The following is a 13,000-nucleotide window of genomic DNA, read 5'->3' as shown; positions in this document are numbered from 1 at the left end:
TTTTTTTTTTTTTTTTTTTTTTTGGGAGGGGGTTTTTCTGTATTTTCCCCCAGGGGTGGGTACGGAGGTTGCGGTGAGCGGCAACCTCCGCCTCCTAGGTTCAGGCAATTCTCCTGCCTCAGCCTCCTGAGTAGCTGGGATTACAGGCACGCGCCACCATGCCCAGCTAATTTTTTGTATTTTTAGTAGAGACGGGGTTTCACCATGTAGACCAGGCTGGTCTCGATCTCTTGACCTCGTGATCCACCCGCCTCAGCCTCCCAATGTGCTGGGATTACAGGCTTGAGCCACCGCGCCCGGCCCTTTCTGTCTTAATCCATGTGGCCAGCTCACATCTGTGGAGGGGTGGCCTGTGTCCCATTTATCACTTTGTCTTGCTTATAAATATCCAGCTGCTGTCCAGCCTGTGCCCCCAGGCTGCCATCCCTGCACTGGGCCAATTGCCCAGGATATAAGTACTCCCCCTTTGCCAGTCCAGAGTTCTGTCAAATTGGACCCTGCTGGCTGCACCAATTCCATGAAACAGGTTCACTAGTTATAGACTTGGTGAGTCTACCATGACAGAACACACTCATAGATGACAAATTACATAAAGCAGATTTGTTATGTATAGGTTACAAGGGACAACAGAAGCCTATCCACTGTAAGCCAGTCCCCCAAGGCTCAAGAAGGCTGCCTAGAGTGGGTGGAGTCAGGACTGCACATGCCCCATTTGCACCATAGCCTCCCCAGTAGCTGGGATTATAGGCACCCGCCACCACGCCCAGCTAATTTTTGTATTGGTAGTAGAGATGAGGGTTTTACCAGGTTGGCCAGGCTGGTCTTGAACTTCTGACCTCAGGTGATCCACCTGCCTCGGCCTCCCAAAGTGCTGGGATTACAAGTGTGAGCCACCACACCTGGCCAAATGTACCATTTCTATATGATAATAGAGCTTTGTCTCTTCTCAAATGGAGCCTGCCCAACTTTATTGGTAGGGTTGGGCATTTAAGAGTTTTTTTTTTTTTTTTTTTTTTTTTTTTTTTTGAGACAGAGTTTCGCTCTTGTTACCCAGGCTGGAGTGCAATGGCGCGATCTCGGCTCACCGCAACCTCCGCCTCCTGGGTTCAGGCAATTCTTCTGCTTCAGCCTCCTGAGTAGCTGGGACTACCGGCACGCGCCACCATGCCCGTCTAATTTTTTGTAGTTTTAGTAGAGACTAAACTACAAAAGGGTTTCACCATGTTGACCAGGACGGTCTCGATCTCTTGACCTCGTGATCCACCCGCCTCGGCCTCCCAAAGTGCTGGGATTACAGGCATGAGCCACCGTACCCGGCCATTTAAGAGTTTTAGAGGGTTGCTTACAAAATATTATCTTCCCTAGGAAGGACATGTACAAAAGGGCCCAGGTGAGAATAGGCAGTTTATGTCACATGTGTACTCCAGTGATAAGATGCACTGTCGCCATCAGTGCCCAATAGCAAAGAATTGTCATTTATACAAGCATTCCTTGTGGCTGCCTTAGGCAATATATCCAAAATTTCAGAGGCTGGTGCACCTCAGTATCAATGTTTTGTTTTCACAGACTCTAGTCAGTACACATGCAAGATGTGAACCTTGTACCTTCATTGCACTAGCATTTCCCTCTTGATAGGAATGGCAAGGACCTAGAGACCTGGCTCCATCCCTAATTGTGCTGTTCTTTTTGGGATAGAAAAATCTGTCCTCCCTCACCAGCAATTCAGGATAGCCAGGATAGCATGTCCTCATAGTATTGCCCGTACCTGTCCTTCAGGTCATGAGTCTGTCTGTATGGAGGCCCACATCATGGTAATTGGCTTCCTTCTTCTTAGCTGCCTCAGAGAACCCACTTCACCCATTTCCAGAGCCCTTTGGCCCCAAAAATGTGCAGTTACGTAAAAGGCCCACGATCAGTATATTACATGCCATGCTCCCCTGCTTTCATTTGCCGTCCTCTCTTTCTGAATCCATGCAGCCAGCTCACACCTGTGAGAACAACTGCTACTACCGTATCTTGCTACATTTTCATTAACTCATGGGCTGTTGCCAGCAGTCCAGAGGGGCGACCTGTGCCCCACTTACCACTGTTTTTCCGGTAAACCATCCAGCTATTTTTCAGCTCCTGTGACCCCAAGCTGACATTGCTGCCCTGGGCCACAAGCTAGGGGCATTACTGCTTCCCCTTTGCTAATGCATGGTTCTGTCAGACCAGACCCTGCTGTGCCAGTTCTGTGGAGCACGTTCACTGGTTACCAACTTATGTAAGTTCAGTGGAAGGGTACACTCCATACATGATTAATTACATGAAGCAGATTTATTACTTACAGGTAGGCAGCAAGGGAAAACAAAAGCCTACAGTTCCCTGTGAGCCAGTCCCCCAAGGCTCAGGAAAGCCGCCTGGGATGGGTAGAGTCTGAATTGCATGCGCCCCATTTGCACTGCAGTGAAGACACCCCAAAAGGCAATCTGTCCTGGATTACATGCCTAAAAGGCAATATAATTTACTGGGAAGTTCCTCCTTAATTTGAGATGTTATCTTCCCTAGGAAGGACATGTACCTTGCATTTATAGCAAATTCTATGGTTATTATTGAGACCTATTAGCAAGAAAGTGGGGAGAGTCAATCTAAGGTCATACTGAAAATTGCCCCGTTACCCAAAACTTGTTTGTTGGGCAATTATTAAAGAAAAGTGGTAGCATCCAGGGTTAGACTATGAGAGAGAACAATGAGTGTTATCAAACTAGCTTGGGACTGAATTACTAAATGTTGCTGGGGTCATAGGCGAGATTCATTGAAACCTGTATATGCGTAGCCTAGGACACAGCATTTAAGAGTTTTAGAGGGTTACTTACAAGTGGACTCAATTAGTGCACAAAGAAAAAATACAGGACTTCATTTTCTTTTCTTTTCTTTCCTTCCTTCCTTCCTTCCTTCCTTCCTACTTGCCTTCTTCCTTCCTGCCTTCCCTCCTATTTTCTTTCTTCCTTTCTTCCTTCTTTCCTTCCTGCTTTCTCCCTTCCCTCCCCTCCCCTCCCCTTGCCTTCCCTTCCCTCCTTCCTTTCCTTTCCTTCTTTCTTTTTTTCTTTCCCTCCCTTCCTTTGTTCCTTCCTTCCTTCCCTTTCCTTCCCTCCTTTCCTTCCCTCCTTTCCTTCCTTCCCTTTCCCTTCCTTTCCCTTCCTTTTCCTTCCTTTCACTTCACTCCCCTTCCCTCCCCTCCACTCCCCTCCCCTTCCCTTCCCTGCCCTCCCCTCTCCTCCCTCTTCCCCCTTTCCCTCTCCTTTTCCCCTTCCCCCTCCCCTCCCCTCTCCCTTTCCTTCCCTCCCTCCCTTTTTTTCTCTCTTTCTTTCTTTCCTTCCCTCTTTCTTCTTTCTTTCTTTTTTAGATGGAGTTTCACTCTTGTCACCCAGGCTGGAGTGCAGTGGCACAATCTCGGTTCACTGCAACCTCCACCTCCTGGGTTCAAGCAATTCTCCTGCCTTGCCTTATTTTCATCATTGAATTTCTGGTGGAGCTCAGGAAAATCAGTCATTATCAGGACACAAACAGAATAAGTAGGAAATCTGTAAGTTGATCTATGTCTCTCAAGATCTTTTTTTTTTTTTTGAGACGGAGTTTCGCTCTTGTTACCCAGGCTGGAGTGCAATGGCGCGATCTCGGCTCACCGCAACCTCCGCCTCCTGGGTTCAGGCAATTCTCCTGCTTCAGCCTCCTGAGTAGCTGGGATTACAGGCACGCGCCACCATGCCCAGCTGATTTTTTGTAGTTTTAGTAGAGACGGGGTTTCACCATGTTGACCAGGATGGTCTCGATCTCTTGACCTCGTGATCCACCCGCCTCGGCCTCCCAAAGTGCTGGGATTACAGGCTTGAGCCACCACACCCGGCCATTTTTGTGTTTTTTAGTAGAGACAGGGTTTCGCCATGTTGTCCAGGCTGGTCTCCATCTCTTGACCTCGTGATCCGCCTACCTTGGCCTCCCGAAATACTGGGTGAGCCACCATGTGAGCTACCAGGCCCAGCCATTACAACCTCTTTAAGTGGCTTTTGTAAACCCTCTGATCTGCTCTTCATCCCACACTGCCTGACTGCCTCTCCTGTCCTCTCCCCCTTGCTCCATCTTTTCCAGGCACATTGTCCTCCCTGCTGTTTCTCCATCCTGCCAAGGACACTGTATTGCCTGTTGTGACCTGTGAAATAAAACTTAGCAGACTGAACAAGAAACACTTAGCTTTCTCTTCTGTAGGCCTGAAGTCTGACACATCTAACTGGGCAAAAATCAAGCTGTCTTAGGGCTTTGTTCCTTTCTGGATGTTCATGGGGAGAAGCCTTCATTTTGATTTATCAGTCTCTAGGCACTGGCTACACTCGTTGGCTCTTGTTTCCCTTCCTCCATCTTCAAAGGCGGCAACGTTGCATCCCTGACCATCCTTCTATAGTCATGCTCCCTCTGCCACTCTTCTCGTGCCTTCCACTTTGACCCTTCAGGTCCCTTATGATAGTATTCATCACTCCTGGATGATTCAGGATGACCCTTCCACTTTCTGCTTAGCTGACTAGTGACTAGTGACCTCAGTGGCATCTGTAGTGTAATCTCCCCCTCTGTGTAATGTAACATGTTCACAGGTTTTGAGAATTGGATGTAGACATCATTCAGGAATGATTATCTACTACAAGAGCTTATGCCTCCAGGCCCTCGCTTGCTCTTCTCTCTGATTGGAATACAGTGTCCCCACAGAACTTAGACCCCTCCTTTAGTTTATGCAGTGCTTTGCTCAGTTTTATTATCATAGGAGAGGTCATCTCCAGGCACTTTATTGAAAATACTGTCCTATCTTTACTATTCTTGGCCTGCATGTGTTGCATCTCATGTAGTTTTGTCTAGTAATATATTGCTTCTCCCCTTTGCAATGTAATCTCCAGAAGACATTTATCTGTTTGTTTATGACTGCATCTTCAGCACCTAGAATACTCTTGGTACATGGCAGGTATCTGTAAATATTTAGTATTCTTATGAATGAATTAATGGATGAGAGGACTTGACTGTCTGTAAGAATCATGGAGATAGCTAATAAGTGACAGACATACCAGAATGAATGTTATATATTCATGCCTTGGTAGCCATGGGATTTGATTCCAGTACCAACTTGTGGATACCAAAAGCCACGGATGCTCAAGTCTCTTACACATGTAAAGTATTTGTATATACCCTATGCACGTCCTCTCATATACATTATGTCATGTCTAGATTAGTTATAATACTAAATGCATTGCCTCCCCTTCACTTTTTTCACATGGATTCAATGTATACGACTCAAAGTGTGAGATATTCAAGTTTTGCTTTGCGGAACTCTGTGGAATTTTTTTAACCAAGTATTTTTGCCAAATACTTTTTTGCCAAATACTTTTGATTTTGGTTGAATCCATGTATGCTCAACCCACAGATACAGAGGCTGACTGTAGTTTGCAGGACAGTTTGGGTTTTTTTTTTTTTTGGTGTTTTTTTGGTTTTTTTTGAGATGGTGTTTTACTCTTGTTGCCCAGGCTGGAGTGCAATGGTGCGATCTCAGCTCACTGCAACCTCTGCCTTCTGGGTTCAAGCGATTCTCCTCTCTCAGACTCCCGAGTATCTGGGATTACAGGCACATGCCACCATGCCTGGCTAATTTTCATATTTTTAGTAGAGACAGAGTTTCATCACAATGGCAGGGTGGTCTTGAACTCCTGACCTCAGGTGATCCACCCAGCTCAGCCTCCCAAAGTGCTGGGATTACAGGTGGGAGCCACTGCGCCCGGCCAGGACACTTTTTTTTTTTTTTTTTTTGGTCTGTGCATGGTTGCTTATCCAATTTCAACTTTCTTAGGTTCCCTTGACATGATTGGCTTTCTGTGTGTGCAGTTGACCCATATCCCGTGGAAACTTCCAGGCATTGTTTTCATGACCACACTGAGAAACATGCCTTCCCTGGGGCTGACCCTGGAGCTTTCCTTAAGGACCATGTTTATGTCTGTGAGAAATTCTTTATATCTGTGAGCTAAATGTTTCTTATATTTCTGCATGTTTTTCTTCAAAAAATGTGGTGTCTATTTCTGCGTCTTTATACAAATTTAATTGTCAGAAATGTGAAGGAATATAGATTTTACAGAAATTTCTCTTTATTTTTATAGAGATGTAGTATTGCATTTTAATCTGGTGAACTTTATGACGTGAAAGAAATTGGGAGACTGCTCTCAAAATGGAAACCTCCCAAAGGAGACTCTCCCTTCTCTTTAAACACCTCTTATTTATACATGACAGCATATTAAATATATCCATGTACTACTCTGTACTGAAAGGTACATACTTACCAATTAATATTTTCCAAGATTCAACCTTTGGAAGTTTTCTTTCCATTGGAAAAACTTACCTAATTCAGGTCTTGGTAATATCCTGACAAAGTTTTAGACATTTTGTGAGCATGAGCCATAGTAAGAAACACATCTTGCAATTTGACCCGGAAAAACATTTGTCGTGTTTGTAGATGTGGGTGAGTGACTTTCGTAGGCAATTCATGTAATGATGTTTTTCCCGATTTTCATAATGCTGCAGTAATTTTCATTCTAGTTCTTTTTTTGTAAATGTTTATTGCAGGTTTTAACTTTATTTCAGCTCATTGAGTCATAGTCTTGAATATAAAAAGTTATAAAGGCCTGTTTATCTATATCATAGGCTTTCTTTTCATTCCATGTGATTCTTAACAACTTTGATTGTCAGTGGACCCCTGGAAGGACAGCCTTTCAGATTCACCTCAGAACTGCAGCTGTCTGTTCCTGTACTCTTTCAGATAACCAAGTTACTGTCCATATCAAAACAGAAAAATAAGATTAAGTATTTTTATACATGCATAAAATTATTGTGCGGGAATACTTTGAATGTGTAGATATTAAACACTCTGAGGTGTTTGATGTTTGGCATTGTGAAGAGTTCAACCAACTTTAGTGGGACGTTTTGTAGAGGACTGCTCTCACTTCACACCAAGTGCAAATTTGGCAGTTTTTCAAAACTATCTTCATGTCAGGTAATTTGCTGGAAAAACTCCTAGAATTCACTGAATGCTTTTATCCTCACAGTTACTGATTCTTACAGGGAAAACATGCATATTATATTTAACCAAGAGAGAAACCAAACAAAACAGAGTCCAGGGAAGTACCAAATGCTTATTTTCTATTGTATTCTCCCAGTGGAGTGGGGTATGTTACATTGCCAGGATTAGCATGTGACTTAGACACAGATAACTCCCAATCAGGGAAATTTACCTGAGTGCTGGGATCCAGAGTAATTACTGGGGCTCCATTACATAGCCATGATTGGCTGGTTGATTCTCATATGGTTATTTAGTCCCCTGGTTCACTGATTCCCTGTGAGGTAAAGCCTCTCCATGAATCACACTGATGTTCTTTCTGACATGAGGAGTACCACCTCCCATACCCCAAAAGGGTGGCCAGTACAACCTTAAATAATATTGTTTCACTATCCAGAGTTACCCAGGTTTTACTCAAGCACAGAGACTCTCTCCTCAGGCATGACACTTCAAGATCCTAGAGATTACCTCTCAGATGCTGAGGACAACATACTGACCTCTTTCAAGTTAGGTTAACTTCTTTATAACGATATATAACAGACAAATATACAAACTATTTATTCTGTTATTACTTCTCCTTAAAGTTCATTTTGGTTCATATTTTACTACATATGTAATATTTTAGCTTTATAATTTACCACACAAAATTTTACCACAAAGACTGACTAAAAAATTCACTAGAAATAGCAACAAGTGAAATGTATATAATTTTTTATTTTTATTTTTTGAGATGGAGTTTTGCTCTTGTTGCCCAGCCTGGAGTGCAATGGCACAATCTCAGCCCACTGCAACTTTCACCTCCCAGGTTCAAGTGATTCTCCTGCCTCAGCCTCCCAAGCAGCTGGGATTACAGGCATGCACCATCACGCCCGGCCAATTTTGTATTTTTAGTAGAAATGCGGTTTCTCCATGTTGGTCAGGCTGGTCTCAAATTTCCGACCTCAAGTGATCCCCTTACCTCAGCCTCCCAAAGTGCTGGGATTACAGGTGTGAGCCACCACACCTGACATATATTAACTTTTTAAATATGTATTTTATTTCTATTCAGAATTTTACATATGAGACATGGTATAGTTCTAAATTGGTCTCATGCAAACCAGAGTGCACTTGGAAAACAGAAAATGACGTTCATTAAAGTTAAATGCCACATCCTAAGTGTGACCTCTTGAAAATGCTGAACAAAGACTTGACTTGTCCACGTGTCTTAATTCTGTGTCCTTATAGGAGGTAGGATTCAAACTGAGACAGCGACTGTTCCAGAAGCAAGAACACATGAAGAATTTTCCTGCCAGAAAATTTGGTTACAGTGCACCACTGCACTCCAGCCTCGTGACAGAGTGAGATTGCTTCAAAAAAATAGAGATATTCCTTCTAATCTAAGGTATAAGGCAAGTAGTATATGATGCTTCCTACAGCCAGAAAAAAGGGTCCCAATGCCTGGTGGCCCTGCTCAGCTATTGGAGGCTACTTATTCTTTATTGGGGTGTACTACTATGCTTTTTATGCGTGACCTGAAATAATTTTGCCTCAGTTGAGACAAGGTCGTGCAATATGTCCCAGCTGTCATGTAAGCTTCTCTGCCAGTTGGATCCTATGACCCAGGAGAGCCAAAAATAACTGAAATATCAGAAACAGATAGTGATGTTTGGAGTGATTGGCTGGCCACAATTGATGAATCAAAACACAGACACATAGAATTTTGTAGTGAAGCCCTGAAATCCTCTACATATATTTACTTTTTTTTTTTTTTTTTTTTTTTTTTTTTTTTTTTTTTTTTTTTTTTGGTACAGACGGGTTCTCACATTGTTGGCCAGGCTGGTCTTGAACTCCTGACATCAAGTAGTCCTCCCACTTTAGCCTCTTAAAATGCTGGGATTACAGGTGTGAGCCACCACACCTGGCCCACTTGTTCTCCTGGGAAGCAGCTTTTGGTGTTGCTAGTGGCCTTAGTAATGACAGAGCACTTAACCATGAACTACAAAGTTAGCATGTGAGCCCAAGACTTCCATTATGAATTGGGTATTGTTGGCTACTCCATATCTTTAAATTGTATGTGCACATTGGTATTCCACTTGGAAGTGGTATATACAAGAATGGTTTGGAGCAGGTTCTGAAGCCACAGGTAAGTGTCCCTAAGGCCCATTGTTCCTACTGCTGCTACGGTACCTTCAGAATGAGTGAACATGAAAATAAGTCATAGGAAATTATGTCTCAGAAGCAAAAAATAATAATAATAAAATGAGTAAAAATACACAAAACGCAAGGCACCATAGATACATTATAGGTATCCTAGGAGGAGAGAGAAAAAGTCAAGAGAGTTTTACAGAAATAAAGGCAGAAAACTCGAATATGAAGAACACATTATTCTGTAAATCCAAGCTCAATGAATTTCTCATAAGATACAATCAAGGAGACCCAATTTTTATTTTTTATTAAAAATTATTGAAGGAAAAAGCCAAACGAAAATTTTGACAGCAGCAAGTTCAAATGATTTGTCATGTACAGAGAATCTTCAATAAGATGTCAGCAGATTTTCAGCAAACACCTTAGGACAGATGATGTATTAACTGCTGAAAAAACAAAAAATGCATAGTTGTCTACTGATAATTCAATATTCAGCAAAACTGTCCTTCAAACGAGAGATACATTAATACTTTTGTAAAGAAACAAAAGCCAAGATAATCCATTACCAGAAGACAATTTATATGAGAAGTTATAAAGGGATGCCATCAAGTTGGAGTGAAAGGATCCTAGACAGCAACTTGAAATCATATGAAAACATAAACATCTTAAGTAAAATTACATGAACGATGTAAAACCCACTATTTTTGTAATTTTAATTTTTACTCCACTTTTTATTTTCTACACTATGTAACAGGAAAATGCATTAAAATAATTATAAATCTATGTGAATGGGTACACAATATGTATAGCTGTAATCCACGATACCAGTCACATAACATGAAGGGAGGCAGAAGCTGTGAAGGAGTAGGGTTTTTGCATATGACTGAAGTTAAGTTAGTATCAATTTTAAATAGATGGTTATAACTTTAGACTGTAGCATGTAGAATGTTACGTTTCTTCAAATAAAGAAATTATCAGTGAGACACACAAAGGGAAATGAGAAGAGATTCAAAATGTATCACTGGGCCGGGCGCGGTGGCTCAAGCCTGTAATCCCAGCACTGTGGGAGGCCGAGGCGGGTGGATCACGAGGTCAAGAGATCGAGACCATCCTGGCCAACATGGTGAAACCCCGTCTCTACTAAAAATACAAAAAATTAGCTGGGCATGGTGGCGTGTGCCTGTAATCCCAGCGACTCAGGAGGCTGAGGCAGGAGAATTGCCTGAACCCGGGAGGCGGAGGTTGCGGTGAGCCGAGATCGCGCCATTGCACTCCAGACTGGGTAACAAGAGCGAAACTCCGTCTCAAAAAAAAAAAAAACAAAACAAAAAACAAAACAAAATGTATCACTACAGAAAAAGGACTCAAAGGAAGGCAGTCATGGAGGAAATTAGGGGCAAAAAGGCAATAAGACATTTAAAAAATAACAAAATGCTTTTTAAGTAACCTTTTCTAAAAATAATGGGTTTAGTGTAAATGAATGAAACTACTCAACCAAAAGATGTTGATTGGCAAAATCATTGAAAAAACAGTATCCAAGTGTATGTTCTGCACAGGGATTTGCTTAAATCTAATGACATGCATAGATTGAAACTGAAAAAATGAAAAAAGTTATTCCATATAAATAGTAATAAAAAGAGGGCAAGGGTGGCTTTACTAAGGGCTAAGTTAGATTTTAAGTGAAAAATTGTTAGAAGAGAGCAAGAAGAACATTATATGTTGCCAAAAGTGTTATTTCACCAAGAAGACATAACAGTTATATGTGCACCAAACATCAGTGCTGCTAATTATATGAAGCAAATACAGACTTGAAAAGAGAAGTAGCAACCCAGTAATACAGTGGACTCTGAGCCACATGGATTTGAACTGCATAGGTGCACTTATGTGTCAATTTTTTTCAACCAATCTCAGATCGAAAATAACAATATTCATGGGATGTGAAACCCACATATATGGAGGGCCAAGTTTTCATATACGTTGGTTCTACCAGGCTGAGTGCAAGACTTGAGTTTGTATGCATTTGATATACCAGGGTTCTTGGAACCAATCCCCCATATATATTGAGGGACAACTGTACTAGGACACTTCAAACCTCCCTTTCAAATAGCCAGACAAAAGATAAGTCAGAAAAAAAAAAAGTAAGGAAATAGAGGATTTGAAGAACATTATACACAAAATTGACCTAAAAGACATATACAGAATAACCCACACAGCAACAGAATATACATTTTCTCATTTGCAGATGGAATATTCTCTAGGATAGACTATATATTAGGCCATGAATCAAATGTTAATAAATTTTAAATTTTGATATAATATTTTTTTCCAATTACAATCTAGATCACAAAAACTAGAAATGATAGCAGCATGAAAAGTGAAAATTCGGGCCGGGCGCGGTGGCTCACGCCTGTAATCCCAGCACTTTGGGAGGCCGAGGCAGGTGGATCACGAGGTTAAGAGATCGGGACCATCCTGGTCAACATGGTGAAACCCCGTCTCTACTAAAAATACAAAAAATCAGCTGGGCATGGTGGCGCGTGCCTGTAGTCCCAGCTGCTCAGGAGGCTGAGGCAGGAGAATTGCCTGAACCCAGGAGGCGGAGGCTGCGGTGAGCCGAGATCGCGCCATTGCACTCCAGCCTGGGTAATGAGAGCGAAACTCCATCTCAAAAAAAAAAAGAAAAAGAAAAAAGCCAAAATAACAAAAGGAAGGTGTGATAAAAAGAGTGAATTTTATCATCCATTGCTAGCAAGGGAGAGAGTAATTGGAATCTTTTCCAAAAATTGCCACTTTTCAATTTCTGGAGAGAGGGCCACAGTTTAAGAAATGGGCTTGGAATGCAGAGAGGTAAGTGGGGTTAAGAGGTACCCGATGGCGTGTCTCACTCCGGTGGCTTATCTAGAATTGTTCCATCTGGTGAAGGGGCCAATGCCATCACAGGCTCTATCAGATTATAAATTAATGGCAGTCAATCTTACAGTTTATCTGTAGCCAGGAGGTTACGGCTACTTGATCTGCATCAGTATTCTTCCCCTGAAGCTTCTAAGGAAATATATGAGCAGATAAGTGAACACAGTGTGAGCTTAATAAGCATCCAGGTTAAAAAAAAACATGTGCATAGGGCATGGAAGCATAAGGTGGGAAAGGGAAGGGAGTGAAGTTTTAAAGCAGATTCAGAGGCTGTATTTCAACACAAAAGAACACACATCTGCAGTTTGTCTCAAAGCTACATCTTGAGCCTGGGGAGAAGGGGGAAAGAAAAAACGGTTTTTAAAATGTAGTTTGAAGCTAAGGTGCTACCAAGCTTAGGTTTCCATACATAGGCTTCAAAACACTATTAGGCCAACCAGCTCAACCTTGTTTTTTTTTGTTGTTGTTGTTTTTTGTTTGTTTGTTTTTGTTTTTTTTTTTGAGACGGAGTTTCGCTCTTGTTGCCCAGGCTGGAGTGCAATGGCGCGATCTCGGCTCATCGCAACCTCCGCCTCCTGGGTTCAGGCAATTCTCCTGCCTCAACCTCCTGAGTAGCTGGGATTACAGGCATGCGCCACCATGCCCAGCTGATTTTTTGTATTTTTGGTAGAGACGGGGTTTCACCATGTTGACCAGGATGGTCTCGATCTCTTGACCTCGTGATCCACCCGCCTCGGCCTCCCAAAGTGCTGGGATTACAGGCGTGAGCTACTGCGCCCGGCCCAACCTTGTTTAAATGTGAGTAGTGATTCAAATATCATAAAATGCATCACTTTAAAATGTAAC

General features: G+C 42.3%; 1 protein-coding gene and 1 long non-coding RNA gene across 2 annotated transcripts in view; both read left to right on the top strand.

Annotated features, from left to right (window-relative positions):
* LOC116539642 (zinc finger protein 224) overlaps positions 1-13,000 on the top strand; it is an 82,147-nt gene that overhangs the window by 5,163 nt on the left and 63,984 nt on the right. The window lies entirely within an intron of this gene.
* Positions 229-11,367, top strand: LOC116539656. The gene is made up of 3 exons (XR_004264136.1): positions 229-265; positions 2,610-2,612; positions 10,913-11,367. It is a non-coding gene; the product is annotated as an uncharacterized LOC116539656 (long non-coding RNA).

The sequence above is a fragment of the Sapajus apella genome, unplaced genomic scaffold (assembly GCF_009761245.1).
Source record: "Sapajus apella isolate SASKATOON/1434 unplaced genomic scaffold, GSC_monkey_1.0 scaffold130, whole genome shotgun sequence".
Taxonomy (NCBI): Eukaryota; Metazoa; Chordata; class Mammalia; order Primates; family Cebidae; genus Sapajus; species Sapajus apella.
The sequence above is the reverse complement of the archived record's forward strand: the minus strand, read 5'-3'. Positions and strand labels throughout refer to the sequence as shown.